Here is a 22513-nt window from a genome sequence, read left to right as displayed (position 1 = left end):
GGCGTCACCTTGATTGCCAGCTTGGCTGTAATAAAAGAAACACTCTCCTGTATAAACACTTGTGCACTCGGCAGGCCCGGTGGGTGGTCCTGCTTTCGCGGGTCACTGACGCCGCGAACTGAACAAGGCACCAGCCTGAGATGACAAGGGGACCTGCTTCGCAAGACACCTCGACGAGTTCATGCCGTACCGACACCAATCCCGGCGTACGCCTTTTCAATCAGAAGACGTGTCAAAACTCAATTCCCGGTCGCTACTCGGGCGCGCACGGAGACGGAGAAGACAAAAGCGGCGCGCTTCGCATTAAATGGCGGGAACGGCAGAAACGAGCGAAAAAAAGACAAAAACGCGCCCGCGCGCGATGAGGGATGCACCTGCCAGCGACGCCGATCAACACCCTCGAGCCGAGCATTTAATTTCGCCCCAAGGGCAGGAGAGGAGGGAGGATTCGCAGCCAAGCCAGTAGGCATTGTTTTAGGCAACGGCTGTGCCCCTTGGAGGTGGGGAGGGGGCGAGTGAAGCACCTTCACTACCTCTGAGACCACCGCAGCCAAGATTGGGGGGGGGGGGGGCAACGCGCTTCATCAAGGTCGCTCCTGGAAGCCCGAAGCACTCCGAGGGCGGGGGTCCGAGAAGGCCCGCGCTCGTGAGGTGGAGAAAAAGTAATCACGGTGGAACACGGCGGGATCCGCCCGTTCCACCACCACCACCGGGGGAGCGCGCGCATCGGGGGAGCGACGACGTCTCTTCGACTAGTCTAGAGCGCGCAAGCAGCCAGCTGCTGCCGCCTCAAGATCGGTGGTGCCTGTCTGTCCCCTCTGCCCTCAACTTCACCGGCGGCGTAGATCGCGGGGCATGTGCGCGGGGGGTAGGCCGGGGCAGGGTAGGCCGAGGCCTCCTCCCGGCGCTGACTACCCCCACCACCACCACTAAATTCTGCCAGCTTTCTTGCGCGCAGGTCGCCCTCTAATGACACACGCTCCGGGAAAAAAGCACGAGATTGAAGCCCGTGCATGCGAGGTACGGTGATGTCGGGGGGGAGGGGAGGCGGCGCAATCCATTTGGATGAGAGGGGGTAATGCAAGGGCAAGGCCGGACGGCCGTCGTTAGAGAAGGAGCGCTGCTGCCATCGTCTCGAATGAGACGTCTCTATCAGCGAGGTCCTCCAACATCTGCCCCAGAGAAGGACGCCCCCTCCTGAACGCACCTCCACCACGGAGTGCCAATTTCGGGGGCACGCAGCGGCGCTTCTGCTTGTTCCCCTGCTTCTCTTTCCTTGCCCCGAGTTGCCCCCCCCCCCTGTTTGCTATTATTATTGTTTCTTGCCATATTTCTGACATTTATGCCATCAACGTCGAGGGCACACGCGTTGCAGCCACAGGCGACGTTCCAGAGGGGAACAGGACAACATGCTCTTTGCCATTTATTTAGATCATTCTATATACCTCAGCTCTTATACAGGATAACAAATTAGGAACCCGTGCAGAGAGCCAGGTATGTACGGACAATTATACGTTGCGCTTAAGAGGAAGCTTTAGCTCGGGCCCAACTCCGACGCGGCCTATTCAAATACATGTAAAACGCAAAAACGTTTTTATGAGACAACCCCTGGACCGATTTTGATGAAATTTGTTGCATTTGAAAGACAAAGTTAAATTCTAGTGACTGTTGGAAGCGGAATTTCGATTTAGGGCTTGAATTTTCCTAAAACGATTTTCAAATATTTGACCGCTTGAAAAAAATAGAATCACGAAGTTTACAAATTGATAGTTATGCATCAAGAACTGATATCGCGGTTCTGTAAACGGCATCTATTAGATCATTCAAAGCGGACAAATTCGATATGTCATTTTACATCTCACATGAATTTGTTACGTTGGTTACAACGGTTTTACAAAAGTTGTATTTCCCTATGGTCAAATTTTTTTATATTCATGTGTAACATATAAATTTTGTCCGCTATGGATGTACTTTTAGATGCAATTCACAGAATTGTATTATAATCTTTGGTGGTTGAGTTACAGAGTTGTAAACTTGACAGTTTCGTTTCTTGAAAATTTTTGATTTTCGCCAATTTTTAATAAAAGATTGACGACCTAACTCAAAAATTCGAAACCACCAGTCACTAGATTTTAAGCTTTTCTTTTAAATGCACCAAACCTCGTCAAATTTGGTGCAGTGGTTGCCGAGAAAAACGAATTCTCCTTTTACATGTATTTAGAAAGGAGCACTCGAGCTAAAGATTCCTCTTAAGAACTAATTTATCAGTTAACTACCTACAAGACCAATCCTCTGGTCTTTGCGCCCGCGGTGCCCAGCCTACAGCTGCGCTCTCTTATATACACGCTGTAGCTATTAGCGAACGTTCGGAAAACAGGCTGATTGGTTTTTCTCTAACATTGATTGCAAGACGTCTTGAAACTGGAGCTCCGGTTAACTGCTGGCGGTAGCCAGCACTGATATCTCGAAATACGAAAATACTCCCGCTCAAAATTGTTCAGGAAGGAAAAGTGCACGGTCACTCTGTACGTTGCCAATCACTGCGTTTACGCGCTGAATGCGGCTTCTAGCGAAGCGCAGTGGCGGACAGGCGTACTCTGCAGAACGTACAAACCGCTGTGCCCTAACACATGATATAAGCCTTTTATTCCTGCTATAACGTCGCGTGTTGTCGTGTCGCGTTGCGAAGTCGCGCAGCGTTATGACGCAGAAACTTCGCGGTGCCACACATTATACACAAGCCCTTGTTCACTCAAGTAGAGTCATGTTTCCGCCATGACCCCAGCTACATTGGAAACACCTTTAAAAGATAAACTGACGAATTTACTCATTTACATTAGGCTTCGAAATGCCCTACAGGAGGCTTTTCGAAAATAAGTCAGACAGAGCATCATGTAGGCGCGAACCAGTCATGGATGACTTTCTTTGAGCAGGACCCCTGCAAATCAATCACAGCTCACGCCTTCTGTAGGCATCGAAAATGACTCGGTACGAGATGCCTAGCGTTTAATAAAAAGGTGCGCGCAGCGGCAACTTCTCTCGACAGACTGGCGCTTTTACTCCTTTACTGCTCCTGAAACTCGCGCCCAACGCCGTGTATACATGTCCGCTATATTAAATGTTACCTTTGTACACCCTTAACAGATATACATCAAATCACGCACGGGTACCGGTCGAACAAGCCAGGAACAGAGGTATTCACCGTTTCCAAAAACGCTGTCCTGTTTATTTCTTTCAGCTCTAGTTGACGGGGAAATTCATGAAAGAAAAGGACGTAGAGGGATTATTACTCGCTCTCCTATAAACACTCGCCGCTTCACCTACCCGGGATCGGAGTGGGCCATTATGCATTTCGAAATTAGGAATACGTATGCTGCAGTCATTCGAACGCCATTGCATTCTAGCCGATTCCAGGGCACTGCGTTCTGCTCCTTCCGCAAGTATAGACGTTATTCAACGCGGGCTAAGAGAAAAACTTAAAAGCTCCGCTTATGATTGTTGCGCTTTCGTTGCCACGAACTTCCGAACTACACACACAGACAATGGTTACGCGCACCCCATGCAAAGCGTACAGTATGTACATAGTGGTGCGGTCTTAAAGGAATAAACCTGCGCAGGAGGCGACTAGACACAAGAAGCAGACAAGTGTCCATTACATGGTAAATCAGTTGGTACAGCGAACGCCCCGGAAAGTACTATAGGTCCACGGTTCGAGCCCCGGACAGGAAGAAATTTTTCGTCAACTGCGAAGCTTTCTTTCTGAGGAAGCATGCATGGCTTGTTTCCCTTTGAGGATTCGTGCTACTCTCGTGGTCACAATTTTTCGTGAAGTGCTCACTGCATTTGTCCGTGTATCGCACCGCCTTTATTTATTTATTTATTTATTTCATCGTCGTATTTTGCCATACCGTATGTTTACCCTACGGAAACACCGCCGAACCAGCACTGGTATCGGCGTCAGTACCAGGAACACTGTTGGCATACGAGTGCAAGATACGGCCAGCAGACGGCACTGCCTTCCCGAACGTTCAGGAGCCCCTCGCGGTCGCCACCTCGCGCAATCGCGGCCCTCCCTGTCGCGCTGCATCGGCGTCGGCTTCTCCTTCCTCTATCGGCCTGTGCAGCAGCAGCAGCAGCCAGCCAGCCAGCCTCCCTCCCGCGTCCCCATTGCGCATGCAGAGCACGGCGGCGTCCCTCGTTCGCCTGCTCGCGCCCGGTCGCTCGCGCGCGCGCACTGCTGCTGCTGCAGTGACGCGCTACGCCGCCCGCGGAAAGGAGAAGAGAACCGGAAAATGGAACCCGTCGGACAGGTGCCCCGGCGAGGTCGACCGCGCGCCTCGGGGCTGACGGCGCCCCCTTCGGCTCGCTCCAAGCGCGAGGCACACCTCCTACCTACCTGCCGGGGCTGCTCAGCACGTGCTGCTGCTGCTGCTGCTACTTCACAGACACAAACTGCGTCATGTTTCTTCATCTTCTTGCTCTCTCCCTCTTTCATCTCTACCCGGCAGCGATACGTTCTACTGCTTAACTGGAGCTGCACTGGCTGCCTCCTCTTCTTGATCTTTTGCATAGCGCCCTCACACTGTTGCAGTGCAGACGCATTATGCAGGCTTCGCCTTCTTGATAAGTTCCTGCAGCTATGTGTCCGGCGCTCCGTTCACTTCAGTCGCTCCTTCTTCTTTCGCCTCCTTCGGCATGGCGCTTCAGACAGTTTCACTGTAGAGGCGCGCGCCTTCTACCTTTATTTTTCTTCCGTCTCACTCGACGACTGCAGAAGCAGTCGGGTTCATCCCCGGCCAATTACGGCGCGTGCGCCCGTCTGGTTAAGCATGCAGTTACGTTAACGCGGATACCTTTTCAGTATGCAAGTGCTAACCATTACTGGGTTCTTGCAAAGTACACCGGCTCGACGCGCAGAGAAACCGCCACGTTCTTGGTATTCCTTTAACTCCTCAGAAACTACCGCGGTTTGTGCCCGCCGGTTTCGTAACCTATGCTAATTCGGTAAAAACGCGCAGATCGTTTCGGAATGCGAGTACGTGTTTTGATATTTCTCATCTACACGGAAGTGCTGCGCTCGACAACGGAAGGCTTCTGCTTAGTAATGACCACAACACTATCTATCTATCTATCTATCTATCTATCTATCTATCTATCTATCTATCTATCTATCTATCTATCTATCTATCTATCTATCTATCTATCTATCTATCTATCTATCTATCTATCTATCTATCTATCTATCTTTCTTTCTTTCTTTCTTTCTTTCTTTCTTCATTCACCTGGGTCCGCAGCTGAAACCCGACCAAGAAACCCATGAAAACTTGCATCGCAACCGCTTTGAACCTGGTACGATATGGTGCATCTTGTTATGCTCATATTTTAGATGCAAAACAAACAAGTTTAATCAATGCAAGAGCGAATATTGTCCGCCTATAACCACAGTATGATACTGAGGCCAATTGCAGCTTCACGGAAATACGTTTCCTTCGACCAGAAATACTTCTCCGGGTGCTGAAACTAAACTGGAGCACGTTTACTAATGCGACTCCGCCTTCAACGAAGAAATCGGATGAAAAGTGACGTAATGACGATCAGCGTAATAATGCTAGGCATACTCGTTTTTACCAGCTTACGAAAGCTCAAGAAGCCTCTCGGAAGAAACGTCATCTTCTGGCACGAAAATCATTCGACCAGCTCTTCCCTGAACACTATCAGCAGTCCACTAATATCAAGGTTTCACAGACGAAGTTAGAGATGTGGACAAGTGATTATCACACTGTCCCGTGGTGCACAAAAAATTCGCTGTACTTTTTTTTAAAGCACTTTCCGCATTCTCCTACAGCAGTTAGGTGCCAGTTTACGCGTATTTACGGCGTCGGTCCGTGAATCGTTACCGAAGTGCGGGCTTTCGAGGCTGACGTCACCTGTAGGCGACGCGACAGAAAGGACGGTCAGGTCATAAATTCCGGGTTGGAGGATACCACTCGTTTAAAGCGAAGACTGGTTTTGTCATCGCGACTGCGTCAACAACGGAGTCTATACGCGTGCACCAATGGACCCCCCGGACACGGACAAAGAGAGACAGAATGAGGAGGTAGGTGCAGGAGAAAAAGGAGGGTACGCGAGCTTACCACAGGGAGAATCAAACTACGAATTTCGACACAGAACTCCAGTGTCGCATCGCTCGTGCATGACGCAAGCAAGTGCGTGAAATAGGCTAAAGCGACGCCACATCGCTTATTTGTACGGCCGTGACATCACCGAAATAGGCTGACTTCAGCGCTGACGACTGCGTTGCCTATATACCATTACAATCAGCAACGTTTACATTGAGTCACGTTTGGAGTCGCTCGCGGACAGCTTCCAGACGACTGGTCTCCCGTTTCAGCGGCATAATCGTCAGTTGCACAACTCGGAGGCAAGCGGACGCCTGACTATGCGCCGTCATCTGAGATCGGAATGGAAGACGCTATACGTTACACTAACTCGATTTAAAAAAAAGAAAACAAATCCAAACTCACGACGACGCCACGCATTCCGCCTCGGAGGAGGAGAGCCAGAATGCAAATCGGAGCGAGCGAGCCCGGAGAAAGAAGGAAGGAAGTCGGGTAAAAGAAATATATAAGCGACAAAAAGAACGATGAGCTGTGAAAAAAAAAAAAGACAGCCACGCGTTGTCGCTGTCCTTGAAGCGCCGGAAGCGTACACAGAAACTCGTGGGCGCTCATGGTATTTCTCCGCGACTTCGGCAACGTGCGGCGTGGCGGACAGGCTTGAGCCAAAAAATGCAGACGCGCGAGCCAAGACCAACGCCACATGGCGGAGAAGGCACGCAGAGGAATCTAATGTTCTGTGCATTTATACCCGAGCCAAGCAGCGCTGAATCAAACGAACGTTATAGCTGCGCGAGGAGGCTCGCTTCTCCGTGGTACGTGCCGCGTTTGCCGAAGCGATAAGCGCCTACGCGTCCGTTCGCTTTAATTACACTCCCGTACACGTTGCCAGAGGCACGTCTCCTGCCAGTCATCTCTCGTAGTTCGGGGTTTCGGGAAAAAAAAATATCTCTATTATTATTTTAATCTTTCCTTGTCTACGAGCATAATGACAGCAACTTGGCAGCAGTAACACCGCAGCTCCTCTAACACTCTATACATGTACCTAAACTCCCCCCCCCCCCCCCCCCGTATCATGCATGCAGCGTAGGATAAACGCGAGCGCTGCGGCAATGAAAAACGTCGTGTGAGCTAACACAACCATGAACACTATGACAACTATAGTTCGTAATAGTAAGACGGACTCAAGGCGAAGATTACACATTCAGCTCCGGGCCTGGTATAATTATATAGTTGCTGTGGAACTTCGGCAAGCGAGGCTTTGATAGTGCGCAATCACTGTTCCCTATACCTGCTCCTCATCACGCAGACGAAGTTTATATATATATATATATATATATATATATATATATATATATATATATATATATATATATATATATATATATATATATATATATATATATATATATATGCTCCCTCACCCCAACTGTCCCAATAAGGCAAAAAGATTGCACCAACCATAACAGAAACTAATCCCCATTTCCCATTCTATATGTGTACGTTTTATAAGCTCAAGCTATGCTTTTTAAATGAGCTTTGCCACAAGATTTGTTGGTATGCGGCGAGGCATCTTACGTATCCTCAGTTGCCCGCAATAACGGTAAATATCGCCAGGTACTCGACGTTCACCGATCAAAATCTCGTTTTCGTAGGGCTGAGCAAAAATTTTTCACAACCTCGGTGATCCGCCCACGCGTCTGTTAAACCAGAAGAACAGCAATTAGTTCGAAGCTCAACAAAGCGTACTGGTGAGGCTAGGCGGCGCACGACGATTTTGGTAACATGTAATAGAGTACTTTTTTGCCAGTGTCCGTCCGTGTTGCAGTTACAGGTTTCGAAAAGCGTCTCGGACAGTGCATTCCTATCAAGCGCGCCTCCGAGATCGGGGGGTACGCCCAAGCCCGTGAGCACTGCCCGACCTGGGGATGACCATGCTTCTACACAAATGCGGAAAAGAGGACGGAGAGAAATAAACCGAAGTATACCTCAACTAAGACGAGATAAACGACATGACACGGCAGTGGGACCGCTTGTCCGAGTTCTTTTGCCAACTATTTAGTATTTATGTTACTTAGCTTAGGGAACTAACAAGACTAGCAAAGCGCGTTACCACTGAAGAATGGAACTGGCCAGTCCTGGGAGCTCTGCATTTACCACGGAAAACAATCAATCAATCAATCAATCAATCAATCAATCAATCAATCAATCAATCAATCAATCAATCAATTTTATTTACCAGAAAAGAAAAGGAACTGGAGGGACACCTGTTACCTACACAAAGAAAAGAAAAACAGAAAACGCGCTACATGTCGCAGAACGCGTTTCACCGCAGCTTTCGCCGACGAAGCAAAGGCTGAAAAGTGGGGACAAATCTCGCAGGTCGGATGGACGGACGACCGGACGACCGGAAAGCAGTGAGCCATACTGAACGCCTCTTCATTCCGCGAGACAGTTCGTATAGGCCAGGGTCGAGCTCACCCAGCATTTCGCCTGCTCTTTGCAGCCGCTCTTTCATGGCAACGAGAATCCGAAACGCGTGGGCGACCATCAGGTGCGTCGCGTGCAGTCCGATCGAGTGAGAGAGAGGGGGGCCAACGCGTATGTCCGATCGCCGCTGCGCCCGCTGGCCTCCTTCGGCCACACCGAAAGACGGACGGGCGCCGATTCGCGCACGGCCCCCCTCGTCCTTGGCTCGGCTATGCACTACACAGCGTCGGCCAAGCCAGAACGCGCGCAGCTCGCAATAGCAGTTCTGACCGCTTCGAGGAGGCCAGGCAGTGGGGAAAGGAATAAATATACCGCTGACACCAACGGGCCGACGCGCGACTGCATACATAACCGGAGAAGCCGGGGGAACGGGAGAGACGCCCGGCCGCGCGCGCCGTACATATCGAGGGCAGCAGTTCGCATCCTTATGCAGCTGTGGCCGCCGCGCTAACGCCGATCTACACTTCGGGTGCCCGAGGCGGCAGCGGCGTACCATGCCGGCGCGTATATATAGGCGGTGCGCGAGTGTACACATGCAAGCGCCTTACAGGGAACGAGGTTTCGAAGCCGCAAATGGGGTCGGGGAGAGCCGCGGCGTACAGGCGGCGTGTTCGTCGGCGATAAAGACACAGTCCCGTGCCTTATGGTGGTCCGCTCGCGGAGGACGACGGTCGCGGAGAAAGGTGTACAAGGGTGGGCTTCGCCGATGAAAAGTAAGAGCGCCAGCGCCCTTTCGCCTGATCACAATCGCCGCTCTGGATTCGAAGACGAGGCTGCTTCACTCGCGGTATAACACGACGACCCAGAAGTAGAGAGCGATAAAGGCCACAGACACGATTTTGTTCGAATCCACGGTTTTAAATAGTCGGAGCCAAGTTAAGAATGCGAACGTTCTTTTCTGCATACCCGCTGCTGTGGTTCACTGGCGGCAGCTAAGCACAAAGTTTCGGTTTCCATTTCCGGCCGCGGTGGCCGCATTCCGGCGGCAGTATATTGCAAAAAACGTTCGTGTACTGGGAACTTATTTCGGTGCGCTTCAAAGAACTGGAGGTGGCCAGCATATGGCCGATCTGAAGCGCATGTCTGGCGTCGGTAGACGGGGGCGCCCTAGACCGGCCGTGGTCACGAACAACCCTCGAAGCCCTCGAGTAAAACCTGCGGCTTTCGGGAGTTAAACCCGAAAGTCTTCTTTATTAATCCACAAATTATTTAATATATAGTTGATTGATTGATTGATTGATTGATTGATTGATTGATTGATTGATTGATTGATTGATTGATTGATTGATTGATTGACTGGCAACACAAAGTTTTTTTGACGTGTGGCTATACGGAACAGAACTGTATACCTCAAAGCTCGCCGCGGGGAAGCTCTCAGTTTCACGAACGCCGGCCGATGGAGACGGAGGTCAGTTTGCGACACAACGCTTACCTTCAAACCCTATTCCCCTATTCACTGAAATGAGCGTCACAGGCGGACTTTGAAGCATGCGAAATGCGGCCTTGGCCGATGTCCCAAGCCATCAATAAACAGCGGACCGTGAAAGACGAAACGCTTTGTAGTGCTCGCGCCAGACGCACGGTCCGGCAACCACACATCGGTGCCGGCCCAACGCCGTCGAAACAAGCGAGCCAAGAACGAGGCCCAAGGAAACATCAAGGCACGTACGACACTCGAGGCGAACCGCAGGCCTTTACGCACACAAGTGGCCGACAATGGAGCACCGCCCATCCCAAGCCGAGAGACGACGGGTCCATGGGAAGAGAACAGAGCGCGTCCCCAATTGACGGCTCGCGCCCGCCTTGCGGTCCGTGTTAACTTCTCTCCTTCACGCCCCGTTGCTGCGGCAAAAGGAGGCGGCGGGCTCACACAACAAGCCATGCGCGTGTATAATAGCGCACTTATTGAGGCCGGCCCGTGTTAACCGCCGTTTCTCTCGACGATTTCCGCCGTTTTTGTTCGCCGCGCCGAACACTCCCGCGGAGTTGTCTGCCAGACCGCTCGGACCAACACTGCGTGCTTATATACGATGTCTTGTTATATGAGCCAATGCAATTTGTGCATTTGCCGCAGGGGCAATCGCCTAATGGCATTAGAGCTGTTTACAAAGTTGCGAAAATTGTGGTCTCGAACCGACTTTCGTTGAATACGTCCTAATATTGCGCATAATGATACAATAAAACATTCCCTAACCATGACACCAAAGGTAATCGGGACATAAGGAACACAAGGTCCCGTGCACTGGGGTTTGCCGGAATAATGCAACGATTCTATCCCAATCATCTCCCTTTGCTCCCTTTGTCTGTGGACCTATAGCGGCGCTTCGTTATCGCGACGATTGGCCAGTCGCAAGGAAGAGAATCAAACGAATGGAATCACTATAGTGATTCCTTTTGTTATAGTAATGATAATGTTATAACAATAATAATGTATACATTATTTTTATTTATTTATTTCACAATACTGCAGACCAATGTCGCCCAAGCAGGAGTGGAATTACAATGAAATGGGAAAAGAGAACAGCACAGAAATAATTTTCAACAATATTCGCACCGGGCTTATGAGGTAGAGGCGTTTCAGCGACATTTTGAATTCAAAAGGAAGGACACGAACCACCCGACTACAAAGTCCGGGGTGCGGCAACCTGTAGCTATATAGTATACATACAAACATAGACAGTAAAGCGTGATCAGTGAGACACAAGACGGCGTCGGCGTGAGGAAGAACTGAAAGAACGAATAATGCGCGCTTATCCGCCAACGTCACGACAAACCGCGGCGATGTAAGCTATAGCAGTACCACTACACACGCCAACTAATCGCGAACGCTCGATATATAGTCGCTGTTATTGATGCTCCGCGCGGAAGAGGTCACGCGTCCAATTTTGAGGAGGAAACATGTCTCGCTCCCGGTGTTTCTCCGATACTCTAGAGGATGGAAAGAGGGGCACGCGACATTAGCGAGGATGCCGTGATGCAAAGGTTTTCAAGGGGACGCAAGCATTACATAACGCAAAGGGAACTAAAGTGAGAGAAAGAAAGAACACAAGCAAAGGGAAAAGATCATGACGCTTCAATTAAACACCGGGTTAAGGGAAAGGAGGGTGAATGCGATCGTTAAGAGGACGCGATGTAGTCACAGGAGCCGCAAAAAAAGAAAAAGGGAGAGAGACGGGAGAGAGGGTGTGGTAGTTTAGGCTTAGAGGCCCCTGGGGGGGTTGGCGGTCCACGCCCCGCGAAACTGCTCCCGGGCGATCCGCGGCCGGAGTGGCACGGCGACCTCGGCGCTGCTGCAGTCGACCGCACAGGGCGGCCGGACGAATCAGGGTCTCTGGTCCTACCAGCACCCCCTCCCCCCCATCAGGCCCACCCGTCCGCTGCCGCGTTAATGTTCTTGCCTCCTTCGTCAACCCACGTGCACAGAGAAGAGGCTGCGCTTTTTTTTTTTGCATTCAGCTGTGACCCTTATCAAGATTACCACACGAGATGCGCGCCGTCGCGTGCGCGCGTGTGTGCCGCCCTCGTCCGTCCGCGGCCAACTCGCACCAACCAGCTTTTCTACGATAACCGATCACTGCAAAAAAAAAAGAAAAGAAAGAACCGTTTTGGTGTGCAACGAAACGAGCTTCTCGTGTCTCCTTGCCAGCTCTCGTTACACCTATCGACTCGATTAAGCCGAATTTCGAGCAAATTCTTGCTGAAACAAGATAGATGTGTGTCGGTGGTGCATACTTATACTTACTCGTGTATACTACATGCCTACTTCTTATGCAACCTCCTCCCCCCCTCCCCTCATCCCGCTTTTTCCCGTTTTCTTCTTTACAACCGAAGTGTAATGATGACGAACACCAAAATCCGCAAAACGAATGCTACCTTGTGCCCACTAGTAAAACGTTACTGTAATTAAGAAAAAAAATAGAGATTAATTTTCTTAAACGTTCAATGATTATCACGTGTTTGCTTTTCGTAGCGACACATCTGCATTGTCTCAGCAATCAAGCACCTTGCTACAGATCAAAGAGCGCCGCCTCCGTATTCCATTAGTGTGTGTCTGGCTTGCCCTAATTTCAAGAGAAGAGAAAAAAATAAAATTCCGCTACAATAGCCCGATTCCTTCGCGCTACCCTTGCAGCACCCACGGCGCATACGCATATGCATCACTCGGACCCATGCACAGTGCGACCTCCGTTATGCCCTACAAATGCACACAAAAAACCGCCAGCTCGGAAGAGAGAGGTCACGCGGGCGAACGGCGCAGGCGTGCTAAGACCGGGTAACAGGACTGCCACATCTTCGACGACCGCCAAAATGACGCTCGCGCCCGAAATGACGGCGAAGAAATGTTCGCGCATCGCCCACGCGATCGTGCGCACAAAGCCACAGTGACACACCGCCACGACCGCGCGGCGCCTACGGGGGTCTCCGGGTGCTCTGCCCCGCACAACGACCACATCGTTGCGAACCCCCCCCCCCCCCCTCATCCCACCCCGGAATGGCTTCTTCGTCTCTCGTAACACTATAGGATGTGCAGGGAGGGGGGCGTGTGAGGTCAACGTTTATGTATATGTGTGTGTGTGTGTAAGGATTATGAAGGCTGCATGTAAGGCCAGCAGTGTGCGTCCGTTAAGGGCCTCCAGCGATGACGCGCGGTCTCTGTGCTCTCGAAACCAGCTGGCGCGTTTTGCTGAGCTCGGCGAACGATGTTGACGGAACACAGGCGCACAGGGTCAGTTCCAGATGAATGGCGAGCGGAAGACGAAGATGACGGCTCTTTTCCACCACCGTCTGGTATGGGAACCGAAGTGTGTAGTAAGGGCTAGACGTGTCGCGTCTGCTCGCAGGGAAGGACACCGACGCAGTGAACTCGCCCGGCAGTGTGTTCAGCGATAAGGCTACATATATATGAGAGGAGTGGTAAAGACTTCGTGGAAAAAAAAATTAACCGGAATGTTGCCCTGTGTGAATTTTCCCTCCCTGTCTCTTCCGCCTAAGAGGAATCAAAGACTGTCTAGCTCGCGAGAGGCTGCGAGGGTAAACGAAAGGCGAGTGTCTGTTCGGCGGTTCTTAAGTAGCTGCAACGGAATATATGAGCAAGGAAAATGTTGGGATATCTTCCTGCCTAATATATCTTCAGCTTAACCAACGGTACTCGATTGCAGTCGACAGTGCGGATCAAGAAGCAGTGACTTGACCTTGTGACCTTTTATTGGTTCTCCGAAGTTGTCAAATACATAATAAAAAAAAAATAAAGTAAGGATCGCCGTGATCAGCAATTTCTAGTAAACGAGGAAGTTGATGCGCTGCAGATTCAAATTTATGCGGGAAGCCAACAGTCAGGGAATGACGATACGCGACACGCAGTGTCACAATGTGAGCGTTCAGACTACAGTCGGAGCATGGACTGGGCGCCCCAGACAAGCCTTCGGAGACGGTCTCCACCAAGAACAGAATAATGCACTCCGACTGTTCCCGCCAGATACCCGTGGAGCAGCTATCGGTAACTGAGAAGGCCGGCAGTGGTCTTGCCGTAGTGTGTGGACGCCTCTGTTTCGAACATCCACGGCCAGCGCTTCCGGCACCGAGTCGGTTACAAAACAAGACGCTTCTTGTACCCCCCCCCCCCCCCCCCCCGCTCCCGCCGCCCTCTCCTTCCGAACCGATCTCGGCATGAGCTGGTGGTCTGGTGGCATTCGCGGGATCTGTGTTCCGTCCTCGCACGATTACGCGCCGTAGAGAGCCATGGTGGATGAGAGAGAGAGAGAGAGAGAGAGAGAGAGAGAGAGAGAGAGAGAGAGAGAGAGAGACTCGCCGCCGCACTGCGGCGACCCGGTGGCCCCGAGCGAGCCATTCGGTCAGCAGCCTCCTCCTCGCAATGGCAGGAATATTACAAGACCGAAGCATGCATCAGAGTGCGTTGACGAGGCGCTCGGAAAAAAGCAAAGCCCGCTGGCCGCCCACAGACCTGCCGATTTTGACAGCTGCTCTCCCGCGCCGGAACGAGCGGGCGCCGCCCACTTAAAACTCGCGCGGCGGTGCTCTTTGTTTCGCGTCGTTCCAATCGACACGAAAAGCCTCGACGCTGAAGCGCGCCGCGTCGTTGCCTGTAGCGAACAATCGTAACCTGCAAGGCCGTTCTGCTAAGGCGCTCTCGCTCGACTGAGCGAATTTTTTTTTTTTTCCAACAGAATCTTGCGTCGTCGTATGCCGTCCATATCACCGTCATCGCCATGATTCCCTGGCAGAAGTTTTAAATCGACGAAAATGTGTTACTGACGCCAATCAGGGTGGTTCAATTTCATGGACGCGTAACTAACGAGCTCCCTTGCCAACGTCGTCGTCGATTTATACGGCGCCCTATAATGCTGTCTTAAGTGGCACGCGAGGGCTTCCTTTGAGTGACTCTCTATTATGTATTAGTACTACTTATTTGCGCAACACGCATTCGTCAACTGCGCATTGAACGACTCCGCGTGCACTGCGCAGGAGGCATCGTTTTTGTTATATGGCCGCCATCTGCAAGTAAGAAGGGACGCGGTGAAAGTGAGCGCGCCATAAGGTGGGCGGGGCGGGTGCGTGGGTGGATGAAGCGGCGGCAGGTACGCTGCTCTTGTCATCTTTGTCGAGCTCACTTTCGTAAGAAAACACACCATCACTTTCTCTTTTTCTCCCCCTTAACCCTTCCCCCCGTGCAGGGTAGCCAACCGGAACTACCTCTGGTTAACCTCCCCGCCTTTCTACGCATCCTTTTCTTTCTAGGAGCAATTCTGCGAAAACATCAACTTTGTGACGATAAAGAAACATAGTAAAAAAAATATTTTAAAAAAGTAGAAGAATAAATGCTGTGCAGAGGGGGAGACTGGAAGAATACCGGCTGCAAGGTTCACAGGCGGGGAAGCATGTCTGCGTACGGGACACGAAACAAAAGACGCGTATACAAGTCGTTTAGTACGTCGCGCAAGTCGTTTAGTGCGTCACACAAAACGATTCCTAACGTCTGTGAAAGGATGCCCCCCGCCCCACTTCACGAGACGAAAACGAAAGCAAGCCTTGGACGAGCGACTCAGAAATCGACAGCAGCGCGGCGCGGTTCGCACACAAGTACCACGTAGAGCGCTTCTTCTCACGTCAACCCAACCGCACACTCGCACATGCGCAGAAGTACGTCTAGGAGAGAGACGCCCCGCGACGAGCGGGAGAAAGATGAACCGAACAAAACGCGGGCAGGCTTGGAAGTGAGTCTTTTTTCTTTTTTAAGAGACAATAGGTCGCCAAAGGAGGAGGGGGGTCGACGCGGCGGTAATGGCCCTCGAGACCAACGGGGACGAGCTGCTTCTACTATACTACTACTATAATGGCGCCCCCGACGACAAAAGAGCGTCCAGCGGTCGAGCTTATAATTGCGCCGTCATTCGCCACGCTTGGCTGACCGACGGACCTCAGCGGAGAGTGCGCAGGTGGCTGCGACGCGCGCAGGAGGACCTCTCTCTCTCTCTCTCTCTCTCTCTCTCTCTCTCTCTCTCTCTCTCATATATGCGGAGAGCCTATATAGGCACACGAAAAGCGCCGGGCAAGTGCACGACGAGGCGTTTTGGCTCTTCGTGTTCGTACTCAACGGCCGTGGGAAACAAAGAAACTGAGGCTGGCTTCAAGCACTCGCTGGGTGTGCACGAAGAAGACCGCGATTCGCCAGGCCGCTCACACCCCCCCCCCCCTCCCCTAAAGAAATTTTGAATGTACGCTAAACGGCCGTTAAGAAGCACCGATGAAATATAAAAGGCGTCGCGAGCGGCGTGAACGTCCTTGTAACCTTCGGTGTCAGTGGCACTGCCAGGCATTTAGATGCCACACGCACGCGCCGCCGTTTTATACCCAGGCGCGCTTCGCGAGTCTCGGAGTATAGAGACTTAGGCGTTATACTTTTAAGAGAACCGCGCACAACAGCCCCAGGCCGGGACCCTTCTTCAACGTGGGCACGTACTCGCGCTGAAAGAATGGCCCCGGTGAAAGGCTTGTTCGGAAACCGCACTACAATTCATGGTTTCGAGCTCACTAAGGCACTGAAAGCGACCAGAATTGTGATTCTGCCCACGACGACCTTGGGTATATTTATTATTTATTTATTTTCAATACTGCCAGTCTCTTTATCGAGACCATAGCAGGTGGGCATATTGTTACTATGTAAGCGTTGATACAACATTATTCTGATACAACATTATGATAGAACATTACTTGGAAATAAGTGTTATGTATAGACACGCAGGCTTTCGAAACACAGGAAACAGAAGAAAACCGAAAGAGAACCGGACATTTGAAGGCAAAGATTCACAGCAAATTTTCGCTCACCTATATATGGCGTCGTAGATTTCGCATCAGTACATATGTGCACTGACGCGAAATCTGACGTGGTCACCACGGTGCTGCACAACATTGGCGTCAAGTATCTGTCATTAACCGATATTCAAATTGGCGTCAATGGAGAATTGATCAGACCGGCCTGTAGACGAAACAGAAAATAAGGGTCGGAGAAGCACTGAAGAGAAAAGAAAAGCTTTTGCCGGGTGGCCACCCGAAACAGCGGAATTTGTCCCCAACAAACGACGACGGTGACGACAGCGACAGCTCACACGAAACGGGCCCTAAAGTACGACTGGCGACGGCAAAACAACGGTCCACGTGCCACAGGCGCGCACGATCGAATCCCGGACCGTAACAAAATATTTATTTCTGGTCACATTTATTACTGCACCTTGACATGACGACCACAGTTTTTTCGACACGTCATGAACGAACTCCGACAGCCAAAAGAACCCCTGAACAGCTAGCTACACATGCCGCTGTCAAACGGTTAAATAGGCCCTTAGTTGGCGCTCGTTACATACGATCCCTTGGAAACCGCCTAAGTGGCGCGTTCCCGACCGTTCCGGGACGTCCGGGGGCGTTCGCCGCCCAATCGTCATCCAGGGCACGGACACAAACGCCGGGGCGCGATATCGACGCCCGCGAGCTACAACGGCGGCAGCGCCTTTCTTCGTCGCCGTCAAAAGCGAGCGCGACCCAGCGACGCGACTCATTGTCAAAAAGCTCGGGGCTGCTTTTCAACAAAGCGACGTCGCGACGGGCGGAATAAAGAAGCCAAACGTCGGCGTTAAAAGGGAAGTCGCCCCGATCCACCCCGTCTACTGGCACCCGAGCCTATCGCCCACTTCCTATTTCTTCCGACTATTTTCCTTTTCTTTCTTCCGTCTTTCGTTGTTTTTCTATGCGTCCGTTCTCCGCTTTCCTCCGCGGGACCTCTTTTAAACTTTCTCGCCCCCGACTTTCATCGCCACAATAGGGCACGAATGGCGACAGATTCGGGCCACCCAAACGGCGAGCCCGCGCGGAGATAAAGCGAATTTCTTAAGAGAGCGAAAGAAACAAACAAATGGCGGCGCTCCGCCACCGAAGCTCACTTTTCGAAGAAGACAGAAGCGCAAAAGGCCGTTTAGACACAGCCGGCGCGGGCGGGTCATGCCCGCCGGGAGTGCGCGGCACTAAGCTCGCGATACGTTGTTGTTTCGTCCCCTCAACGGTGAAATGCGAAGCGTATGAGGAAACCGCGAAAAGGAACGATCTTGGGGAGAAAGAAGAAAGCCACCACGAACGTAGGTACTGGCCAGAAAGCATCTATAGCGTTGCATATACAGTAAATAAGACTTTACGTAAACTCGCCGCCCCTTTAACGCTTCATTTCCGGCGTCGCACTGCGTATATGGTATACACAATAGCGTGACCCTCTCCCCCCTCCACCCCGGCTTTCAGACCACGACGCCTGTTGGGTGCGTGGCGCGGGGGGGGGGGGGGGGGCGTGAGAAATGTAGAAAACGTGCGCAAACATAAGAGCAGCGTAGTCGTCACGGGTCTCGCCGCCACCTACACCCTCGCACGCCGGCGAGTGTTCGTGCGTACGTCTGTTCTACGTCTGCGTGTACCGGGCCAGGAAGGCAACGCGCGAGTCAAAAGCCAACGGAAGCGGCGACAAACGCGCACCAACGTAACGGGCCACAACGCACTCGCGGCCTCTCGGGGAAGAGAAATCACGGCTGCATTCCACGGGGCCGCCCCACGCCGCGGTAGGAAGGAAAGTGTGCGTGTGTTCTCAGAGCGAGTGCTTATGGCGCTCTCACATTTTGCGTAATCGCTCTCCGACTAAATAAGAGTGGGAAAGAAACGTAGACTGAAAGAAAAATGCCGAGGAGCGTCGTGGGAGCACGCTGAAATTCCTGCGCCTCTTTCGGCGGCGTGCCTGTAGTTCACGCTCTCTCTCTCTCTCTCTCTTGACTGCCAAGTTCCCGTGTTTTCACCCTTGTTTCACGCGCTTCGACGGTGGAGAGGGCAAAAGTACTGCATCTGAACGGGGCAATCCAAGCACGGCCAAATCACGAAGAAATTCCGGAACTACATTGTTTGAAGAGGCGAACTTTCACCTTGGCTTAAACGTAGACGCGCTCAGAGCGAAAGCAAACGCATGGCGCCCTTACTTAGCGCGAAGTTATCCGTGGGCTTATTAAAGCCGCGAGAGCATTTCGAGCTGAAGATGAATTAGTGGGCGGGGAGTGGCGAGGTGACGTAAGCTCGAGGCAAGCCTGACCATCGCATCGCAGTGTGGCTCACTTCTCGGAACGGATCCAGGGGTATACGCCATCATCCCTGCCGGGCGCACAGAACCATCCCCATCTCCTCCAACCCCCTAGCCCCCACCCCCCACCCCCCCTCCCCTCCCATAGCTCTAGCAGCGCACCTTGTTCATCGAGGAATGCCGATTCCCGGTCGCACGACCGACAATCTAGGCTAATCCACGACGCTCCCTTGTCTCCCCCGCTGTTGCAGGCCCATGAGAGACGCGCTGGGGCCGGACCGGACATATGTATAGACAGGAAGCGACACTGCCCTTCTTTCGTTTCTTCTCTTTTCTATTCCTTTCTGTCCATTCTTTTTTCCTTCGCCGCACCGTTAGGAAGTCTCCACCGATGGCACGATCCGGGTCCTTCGGCCGAATGCTGTTACGTAACGGCGTCCAGCCCGTTTCCGCTTCGCGCCTTGCATCCTGTTGCATACACGCACGGCGCCTACCGTACGAGCGCCGCAGCTCTAGTTTGCGGAACTTCGGCCTCGCACGCGAACGGGCACTTTGACCATTCGACATTGCCTTCGGGAACACGTATACAGCTGCGCTCTCTGTCTTCTATGGTCAGTATACCGCACAATATATAGCCTATACTTAACGTCTCCGGACGCAACGCGTTATATTACAGGTCCCGTTACAAATGAACGCTGCAAGCTTCAAGGTGTCAATTTCTTCTGGGCTCTGTTCCTGGCACACAGAGCTGGACCGCACACGACTGAAGAAGTGCCATGCACGCGAATTAAGGTACCGAACTTGCGACAGATACCGCCACATCCTGCGGCTCGCCGTTCAATTCAGTATTCATACACAATTTGCGAACGAAATTGACTAAAGCGCGCACGCAAAAGTGCGCTTTAGAGCGCAGCGGCGACAGAGACGCTGATAAGCTAGAGAAGTAATGAATCGTGAGTCCCGAGACAAAAGCAGACACGCACACCCGGCGACAGAGATGAAGCTATACACTGCACACCACGCGGCCGGCACGGCGATTCGACACGCAGGCACGAAACGCCCTTTCTGCTCGACTGCCCGCGCTAACTCTCGGCCTCCCGGGTTTAGAGACAACCCTCGTTTCGGACACTGGGCGAGCTGAGCCAACGCCTGCGGTGGACGACGCGATACCGTCGTGGACGCCGCCCGCCCACAACAGGCGGCCAACGGCCGGCATCGCTTCCGCCGGAGACCCGCCATTTTCGGCGTCACGGTCACGCCATACAGCTTCGACGGCGCAACCAAAATCATACGAGCCCAGCTGTGTGCATCCCCCCCCCCCCCCGCTTTTCGTCCGAGCTTCTTTCTGCCTCTTTCTGCGTACAGTGCATGGGACAGTCAGTCCATAGCAGTCACCGGCAGCGCAAGACTCCAGGCCTGACAGTCCGCCTCGAATCGTGCACGGCACGCACTCGGTCACGGTTCTCCGTCTCTTAACTCCCTCCGAGCTGGATACGCGGACCGCTGACAAGATAACCATGGGGCAACGCTCCAATTTGTCAGCGGAAGACACGTAATACGCTCGCGGGACGCCATATATATATATATATATATATGTATGCGTATATAAGGTATACCTAGAGCTCGGGCGAGATATATCGGACCCCGGAGAACTCCACGTGCATCAAGTGCGAGTTTCAGGTTCGAGACAGAATGAACGCGTGGCCTCGCGAAAGGGAAGGACATCACAATGGAACAGAAAAGAAACGAAACAAAAACAAAATAAAGAAAGAACAACCTTATCGGCGTCTGCAGTGCCATTCAAGAGGACGAGGTGCACGGGAAGGTTAGTGGGTCGCACGGGGCTTCCGTGTTTGCGATCGCGCTGCGCTACACGAACGGAAATTGCCCCCGACCGGGGAGGCTCTTCAATCTTCTTCGATGACGCTAGACCGCGTAATGACGGAAAGAGCATATTTCAAGAAAGGGCATCCGCATGGAAATGCAGAACGGGCTAGCAGTTCATGGAAGACAGACGGATCGAGAGGTTGAAGCCGCGACGTTTCGGACAAACAAGGAAGCAAGCCTCGTGCGCTAGACGGGCACTGATATTGAAAAGGAAAAAAAAAAAAAAAAAAAGAGCGTCTGTCCTAAGCTTAAGAGAATCGCACAACGTGAACTTGGTGAGACAATTGGTGAGGCAAGTATACAATTCCGCAGGTCAGCCAATGTTCCCAGCCCAGTTCAGCGGTCACTTGCATGCAGCATATACGAGGGAGATCCACTAATTCAGCAGACTGGTGCAAAGCAGTGTAACTAGTGACGGTATTACACTACACGGCTTTCAATAAAAAGAACACTGAGACGGTCAAAGTTCGCGCCGAGTTGCTCGAGTGTCAGCGATAGGCTGCATTTAAACTACATTTACTATTATGAATGGACAGGCTGTGCTGCAACTGGATGGAAGATTCTGGTCTTCCTTCAGACTGGCCACAATTTCAGTTCGTAAGGACATCAGGCTTCTCGCCTCTATATGTTACGAGCGTTGAATCATGTGCGCCCGTAACCCATAATCCATTGTTTTCATGTCCACTATAAGTTATAACACATCGACGCAGCCAGGAACGAGAACCAGTGGAAATTCCAAACAAGCACACGAAGACACAAATGCGCCACCTCTTAACTTCACCAAGTGCAGATCCAACGTATCATTACAGATAGCGAGTAACCATTACCTGCAGCCATGTAATTACACTTGGTGATAACCTGGGAATCAAACAATAACTCCGTTCACAAAATCGCACTACACTGGTCTAGTGCGCCTCCACGCTCGAAGAAATAGCTCCCGAGGGACGCCGATATTGAATGGCGTTCGGCTGATCCGTGAAGCCACAGAAATGAGCGAAGGTAATTGGCCTGGCGCTTCTATACAATTTACCTTTTTAGTTGCACAGTGGTGTGCTTGCCACTGTACTCTTTAGTTGTTATTGTCAGAACGACCCAGTTAGGACGTACCACCTTAAGCTGCGCCGGGGCATTGTACACATATCCTGAGAACATACCCATGTGAACACCAACGCGAACTGACACGGTTCGTCTGCTTCGAGTGCACACACGACAGAAGGCGCTCCAACCGCGAGCGCAGAGTCCTCGCACCTGCCTGGATGGCGCACCCCTTCCCGGGGCGACCAAGCGTGTGCGGCATCCGATAAGGTGCACGGTTCAGCCGGAGTCGACGACCAATCGTGAGAAAGGGTGCACAGATGGCGAAGCCCACGGCAAGCGATCGAAGCCCAGAAATGGTAGACAC

At 52.0% G+C, this 22513-nt stretch overlaps 1 protein-coding gene across 1 annotated transcript in view; it reads right to left on the bottom strand.

Moving 5' to 3' along the window:
• Positions 1 to 22513, bottom strand: part of LOC142582961 (cell adhesion molecule DSCAML1-like) — a 159219-nt gene that overhangs the window by 19035 nt on the left and 117671 nt on the right. The window lies entirely within an intron of this gene.

This window comes from Dermacentor variabilis, chromosome 5 (assembly GCF_050947875.1).
Source record: "Dermacentor variabilis isolate Ectoservices chromosome 5, ASM5094787v1, whole genome shotgun sequence".
Classification (NCBI taxonomy): domain Eukaryota; kingdom Metazoa; phylum Arthropoda; class Arachnida; order Ixodida; family Ixodidae; genus Dermacentor; species Dermacentor variabilis.
The sequence above is the reverse complement of the archived record's forward strand: the minus strand, read 5'-3'. Positions and strand labels throughout refer to the sequence as shown.